Source organism: Cyprinodon variegatus, unplaced genomic scaffold (genome assembly GCF_000732505.1).
Source record: "Cyprinodon variegatus isolate N-32 unplaced genomic scaffold, C_variegatus-1.0 Scaffold310, whole genome shotgun sequence".
NCBI lineage: Eukaryota > Metazoa > Chordata > Actinopteri > Cyprinodontiformes > Cyprinodontidae > Cyprinodon > Cyprinodon variegatus.
The window spans coordinates 473,886-481,253 of NW_015150763.1; positions in this window are offsets into that span (position 1 = coordinate 473,886).

Consider the following 7,368-nt stretch of genomic DNA (forward strand, 5'->3'; position numbering starts at 1 on the left):
TGCCCCACCACCACTATGTTATTATTGACAGGGGCCATACTCTGTTTCCCAAATAAGCTTTTTACAAGCTGTTTTCTATTCATAGACTTCCAGTAGAAAGACAAGAATAATTTTCTTTTTATTTATTCCACATATATGTTCAGAAAATTATTATTTAGGAGAATTTAACATTTTAAGAGGAAAATATAACCAAGAACAGGTGTAAAACTACGGATGTAGCCTATTTATTGTGTCAGAGACCATGAAGACTGAAGACCCTGTCTTTGTTGGGTTTATTCTTCTTTCACCTGCGTGACGCTCGACCACACCTTGACTACATCACGAAACCAGACAGTTGGATGAGTCACTGCTGCTGCCGGGAACTAACCCCTCACTAACAAACACACACCACCATGCAGCTTCTCCTGATTGTTTTTCTTTATTTTTCAGAAATCACTTTAGGTTTCAGTCTTCGTTTGAATAAAAATGACAGAACTGTTTAGAGAAATTAGAGTTCTCATCGTGTTTCTTTCCTGACATGGTGAGGTCTATTGTTTGTGTTAAACAACAAACAAACAACAAAAAGCGAAACAGTTTTCCACACTGGTAAAGCCACGTGTTGTCATGTATTCTATTTGTGCAATATATTTTGGTGCTTGTTAAAATAAACAAATGTAAACAGTCAAAGGTCCATGCATCAACCACAGAAAAAACAAAAAGCTTTATTGTCATTTTGTATATACAGAGTGCATTCAAAATGAAATTTCCATGCATATAGCAGTGAAATGAACATTTATATTTATAAAATGCAGCATTGATGTAAATCTAAACAATGTAGGAGAAAAGGAAAACCAGACCAGACACCAAGACCTGGTGCAAAAGTCATTGATATGCATGCATTGATATGCACTGATTTTTGCAAAATGCGGTAGTATATTGAGTTGTGTTCTGTTTAAAAGGAGGGAAGTAAATGTATTTAATGGAGGGAAGAGGAGCCCCAATGATCCTTTCTGCTGTTCTCACCACTCTTCACACGTTCCAGGTCTCCAGATCATCCCATATTGTCTGGATACCTAGGTTAAAAATGTGAAAATAGCCTTAAAAGTATTTGTATATTCTTTATTCAAAGCTGTTCACTAAAAGTAGGTCTTATCCATTTATTTTTTATTTTTTGTTACTGTTCCAGTTGTTATAACCGGTTTATTTTTGCTCTATAAATACATGTATTTCACATGATCAAACCAATTTTCATTTCAGGCACAGATAAGCAGAGGAAAATGCCATTTTCAAACAGTTCATTTTACTATGCAAGAAGCTTTCCAGGACAACCTGGCCCATTGTCTTGAGTTTCTATTTGTATCTAGGAAAATTGAGTTAGGTTCTATTAACCTCTTTTAGGTCTGATTATCTGGAGAAACAAAAAAATTAATAAAATTATGGCTAAAGCACGGAATGTCCGACAGTATGAGCTACACTAAAGTTTTTAAAGAGCAACAAATTATGCTCTGCTCTAAAAACATTTAAAAGTACAGTAGATGACATGCAGAGTTAGTGTCATCTGTCAGTATGAAAAGGGCTTCAAAGCAATTTTGGAAGTTTTTTTAAAACTTTTTTAATCCAAGTGAGACTGATTCAAGGAAACATCAACCTTCGCAGGAGGGATTTACCATTCAAAATTACACCAAGAGCACATCATTAGTCCTCCAACAAGTCACAAAATATTTAATTGGAACATCAAAGCATCCCTTGCCTCATCGTGCTGCATACCTGGTCCATTTGAATGATTCAGCAGAAGAACTAGACAGTGAAAAAAATGCATCAATAAAAGAGGTTTGAGTCCAAAACCCTAGCTGACCAAAATAAAAAACGTCCACCATCTGCCTGCTTGACAGCTCACCTGAATTAATTTATCACTGAATTTTGCTATCTAGAAGATAATCCTGATGGTGAATGTCAAAAGTTTTTAATTTTTAGCTCAACTGCATCAGTGTTATGCAGCCAAACAATGATCAAAAGCACAGTAAGTCCACCTACGTATTGCTCTGAAATAATCAAAGGTTTCACTGGGCCTAATATAAGCCTGGACTTAAATCAAATACAGCCGTGGCATGACATTAAAAAGTATTAAAAATTAAAACCCTGGTGTGCATGGATATAGGAAAGGATTACTTTTTCCTTCCAGTACAATATTAAGTTAGACAATTTTTATAATAAATAAACGTTTAATTTGAATCAGCTCTTTGTGATTATTCAAGTTAACTTTGTTTTATTTTAAAAAATGTCATAAATTCTGAAACAATGAAGGCAAAAACAAAAAAATCAAACATATACATAGAGACAAAAAAAAAAATCACGTACAAGAAGAAATAAATGAAAGCATCACCTCACCAAACACAAGGTCTTAGGAACCAAAATTTTAAGTAATCTAAACCTCCAAATAAATCCAACTTTCTTTTTCAACAATAAGCAAAACACTTTTCAAACTCTTTGAGCTCCTTGTAGTTTATAGACCTTGAGTGCTGTGCTATTTAACGAAATAAATGAAGAGTTTCACTTTAAATGTATGTATTAAAATAAATAAATGCTTTATTCAGTCCCTTGACTTAACTTAAATAAAAATAAGCAAACAGATTTGTCAGAGCTTTCTCCTCCTGCTCCTTGTCCCTCTAAGGTTATTTAGCAGCTGTACCTCCAACAGCCAGTAACAACCTTTTGATGCCTCAGCATTAATAATATAACAAGGCATTATATAAAAATGCATCAATGAGATCAAACCCTAATTCTAGTTCCCGTTAGATGGCTCTCTTTTTATGCAGGACTGTTGTGTCTTTTGCATTGCTCCACTGGCTCTGTTCATTGATCAGCTGTATAACCAATAGGGGCAGTGATGCACGAATAAGTGGAAGACCTGTTTATTTCAGTTCTGATATTTTTCCAGTGGCATTCCTGCCAAAGGTTAGGAGCTTGTGTTCTACCCTGTCATGTGCAGCTGAATAAAATTCGAGCCGGCTGTTTTTGCACTCTGTTGCATGTATCCGTATGCTCGACATCAAACAGCAAAGGTCAGAATGAGATTAATGCCCTAATTACCCACTGTCTTACAGAGAGGAACTGCATTTATTTGACAGTAATGCGCAGACAAAAGTGCATTATTAAGATGTAGTGTTCATACATATTTTAAAAAAGCAATAACCAGGGAGAGGAGTTTTTAATTGAACGCAGAGGAGGTAAAATACATCAGTGGAGTGTGCAGAGAAGCTTCTCTAACTGCCTGCATGATACACTCATGCTGGATGATAGACGCAGATAGGTCAGGCTGTTCTCTGTGTCCCGCCTCGGGCTGTATCATCCGCGTTCTCTCCTGTGCAGCCATTGTGACAGTCATCATCTGCGGCTCACCGAATGAAAGGGACAGAGGCAGAGCAGGGACGGGCCAGGCCGGGTCACCACTGGTTATATAGGCCATTATATCTGTCAGAGCGAATGGGTGGACTCTTAAAAATAGCCCCGGGTCTAATTGACACTCTAGTGTTTTGATGTGTTGCTCTGAGGGGTCAGAAGAGTGTAAAGGGAGGTTGAATGATTATTAGACTGTTCACTGAACGGAACAATGGGTTCATGTTGCCATACCGGACCATTTGAATCTATAATTTGTTGGCTTTGACTTTTTGCTTCATCAGATAACTCTGAGTGGTGGACAAAGGGGATACTCCAGCTTGAATGGGACCATTGTCTGAACACAGGCAGCTTCTTTATTTTGAAAATTTGCCAGGAGTTGAAAGAATGGTTACTCTGCTTATAAACTTTGATAAGTGAAGTACTTTTCTACATTTGATGTCAGTAAAGGGGTTATGTCCATACAGCACTTTGTTAATGTCCCTTTTATTTTGCCACGTTTTGTCACATCACAACCAAAACAAAAATTAATATTGGACAGTTTTTAAGTGGAACAAAAATAATGCTTAACTTTCTAGATGTTTTTCTTACAAAGAAAAATCGGACAGTGTAGTATGGCTGTCTCCATCCATCTTCTACCACTTGATGATCAGGGTCATGAGGTGCTGGTGAAATCCTCCCGCAGTCTATGAGTAAAAGGCAGGATACATCATGGACCTGTCACCAGTCCATCACAGGGCAACATATAGAATAGAATAAAATAGAATAGAAAATCCCTTTATTAAGGTGGTTGGGAACAGTGATGGTTATAAAGTCTTACAGCTGCTGGGAGGAAGGATCTGTGATAACACTCCTTGGTGCATTTAGGGTGCAGCAGTCTGTCAGTGAAGGAGCTTTCGAATTCACCAACAGCCTCATGCATGGGGTGGGAAACATTATCCAAGAGAGATGTTAATTTAGTTAGGATCCTTTTGTTTCCTATCTCCTGCTCTGAGTCCAGAGGGCATCCAATCAGAGATGGCCTTCCTGATCATCTCCTCAGCCACTTTCTCACAGCTAAAGATTAGCCACTGCTCCAACAGACAGCTCTATAGAAGGAGCTGAGACGTACAACCATCCATACAAACACATACAGACACAATCACAACTAAGGGCAATTTAGAGACAGCAGTTAGCCTAACAGTCGTGTTTTTGGACAGTTGGAGGAACCCAGAGTATCTGGTGAACTGAGAGATGGTGCACTGAGAGAGCATGCAAAATCTATGCAGAAAGACCCTACAGTATGTCAAGGATTCAGCCCGGGACTTTCTTTATGCAAGACAGCAGTGCTAGAATTTGTACTGCTGTGCAGCATGGATATTTGTATTTAAATACAATCTAGTGTCACTAATTATCATCAGAAATCCTCTAACTTGTGATTAGATTTGACCTATGTTCAGTTTAATCCTACTAAGACTAGCTGTTTAGTGAAGGCCTCTGCGTTTTGCTTGAAAACACAAAGAGATGGAAAGACTGCAAATAGGTCAGGGTCTAGAAAACAAACATTCCGCCCCCTCACCAGTTCACAGAAGAAAATCAGCATAATTTATCTTACAGTTCATAATTTCTTCATAATTTCTCAGAATTGTGTCAATATATATATATAAAAAACTAAAATGTAAAATTAGTTAGAACATCCTATTTGAGGGTATTACCGCTACCACTCTGTTTTTAGAGGAAAACTGCTTGACCATGGGCCCCCTGGTCCCCCATCTACATCCGCCTCTGCTCTAAAATGATATGCGTGGTTGAAAACTAACATCCTGGGCATAACTACCTCAAGGTGAAGCATGGTGGTGGCAGCTCTATACTGTGGAGATGCTTTCTTCAGCTGGAATAGGAAAATAGAAAGAGGTACTGAACCTCAGTTGAACCTTAATCCTATAAAAAAATATATTGCAGGCCACAAAAGATTGAATACCAGGGAGAATGTGGATAAACAATCCAAAATATTCAACTAGAGAATGGTTTGGATCAAAGTACATTCATTTGTCAGAATGGCATAAACCAAAACTTAGCTGAGAACTCCTTAACATCCTACAGGAAGATTTGAATTATCCTCTCTAACCCATCTAACAAAGTTTGAGCTGTGTATTGGCCACTATGGCTCAGTGGGTTTCTGTCCTGTAGTCTGAAAATTGTGGGTTTTATTCCAGTTTCCTTCTCCTAAATGTTGGTGTCGGCTGGTCACTTAATTACAAATCTCAGTCCAATCTGTGTATGGGAGAAGGGTCCGATCCAATTTGGGTACTGTGACACTGGTCAGTTACAAATAATATGCATGTGTAGACAATAAAGGTGTGTTTGTATTCTTTTCCTTCTCCTTTATTTTTGTATTTTTGTTAAATATCACAGTGGTTTGCATGTGTTGCTCCAGAATACCATGGGGCTTTTCCAGGACCTCCAAAGTGGCTCTCAATACTCAATACTTTGTTCAATTAAACTTTGTTCCCAATTTTCAATGCAGTGAATAAGTAATTTCATTTTTTAAGGTGACAAACATACTCTTATTCCGTTTTCTACTCAACAAATATTTGTTTTTCTTTTTTATGCATTTTCTTTTTCCAACACAATCAAAATAATGTCTTCTGATCTACTATACAAAACACCGTCCAAAGAATTAAATGTGTTTTGGTCTTTTGCATGGCCATGAAGGTGTTGAAGTTTATGCTTTATTCACTAAAAGCAGAACAAGGGTAAAATGGCTCTTTGGGTTCTAAAAGTGATGAATCTTGCTGTGATACAAAAAAAAAAAAAAGTAAATTAGGCAGATTGATGGTTGTGTATATAAAGCAACAACATGTGAAAGCTCTAATCACTGGGGACTTTTTTTTGCAAGGCTGTCTGTAGTAAAAAAAAAGAAACAAAACTATTAAATACTCTCTTTATTAGTGGCTGCTTGTCTTTTCTTGTCTCTATTCATGTCTAGAAAAAAAAAACAAAATCATGAATCTCTGTCTCTTTCACTATCGGACAAGATACAGTGATACTATGTCTCTGCTTTACAATGCTGGTCTGTTTCTGCCAGCTCTCTGGTGCTTAGTTTCTTGCCCCACAGGAAATGGCCCCATTGTCCCTGAGAGAGGAAATAGTCCAGAGCAGTCCAGTGGCCCAGTGGATGGAGACTGCAGTAAATTATTTATCATGACCAACAAAGAGAAAAGACACACATACATGCAGTTTGGAGGTGGATGTCTTCACTAGAACATTTTGACAACAATAAACAGTGGAGCTGTGCTCAAAGACCTGTTTGAGCATAGGGGTATAAAGAAACAAGTATAACAGGTTTAGGTAACTGCATGTCTGACATGTTAACAAAGAATTAGTTTGTTTCAACACTAGTTTTTAAACACCAACAAAAAAGCTAAATATAGGCTCAGAGTGTTTAAAGCCCACTGTTAAGCACTGAGCCTGCATGTCAGACACTTCACAATTGCTGGCACTTCTGAAAAATATGTTTTAAAAGCATTCAAATAATTTATCTGTCTTGACTTTCCTAATCTCACATTATAAATATTGTTGCAAATGTAAAGCTTTGGAAAGGACCTCTCTTATAACCCTCATTGTTGCGGTGTCTAGTCCTCCACCCTTTTTTTTTTTTTTGTCACATTATGATTTGTTTTAAAATTGTTATTTAGTGTTCTGACTATAGCTATTTAGGTTTAGGGTGAAAAAACGTACGAAAAGCAAAAAAAAAATAAATAAAAATTTGTTACTTAGAATTTTTTTAATCCTGTACTGTCGTATTATGTGGCAACAAATATAGAAATTTTTGCTTTAAATTTTTTACCATAGGTGCCAGTAGCTTCAAATACAGATGCTTTTAAATGAGCTTTCCTCATTCAGTATTGAATTCTTCATTATCTAATGTTAGTCTACATATTAAACACAATGAACAGCCAATTTTATTTAACAATAATATGCAAAAAATATTTCAGCTCCATCTTTTCAGCT